Source organism: Etheostoma spectabile, unplaced genomic scaffold (genome assembly GCF_008692095.1).
Source record: "Etheostoma spectabile isolate EspeVRDwgs_2016 unplaced genomic scaffold, UIUC_Espe_1.0 scaffold394, whole genome shotgun sequence".
Classification (NCBI taxonomy): domain Eukaryota; kingdom Metazoa; phylum Chordata; class Actinopteri; order Perciformes; family Percidae; genus Etheostoma; species Etheostoma spectabile.
In genome coordinates, this window is record NW_022605599.1 from 143,352 (window position 1) to 143,644 (window position 293).

The 293-nt window shown below is 44.7% G+C and overlaps 1 protein-coding gene across 2 annotated transcripts in view; it reads right to left on the minus strand.

The window, feature by feature from the left end:
- The window catches only part of haus6 (HAUS augmin-like complex, subunit 6), an 8,426-nt gene that overhangs the window by 5,653 nt on the left and 2,480 nt on the right, over positions 1-293 (minus strand). The window lies entirely within an intron of this gene.

The window sequence follows — 293 nt, forward strand, 5'->3', positions numbered from 1 at the left end:
CATACACCAGGCTGTTAGGATGCTGAACTCTCTCCCCCTCTCTCCCCTCAATTACATGAACATCCCGGACTTTGGACCCACAATGGCCGCCTTGCACTACTCCACTTGTACACTTTGCAACTTGTTGTTGTTGTCCTGAAAACACCTGAACACATTTCTGCTGCTCTTACATAACCGGCACAACTATGCTACCGCCTGACTTTTGCACTATTACATTAACTGTCGACCGTATGCATAATTGCACATTTTTAACTCAAATGTTGCTGCTCTTATTTTCCTCATTGTATGTGCCT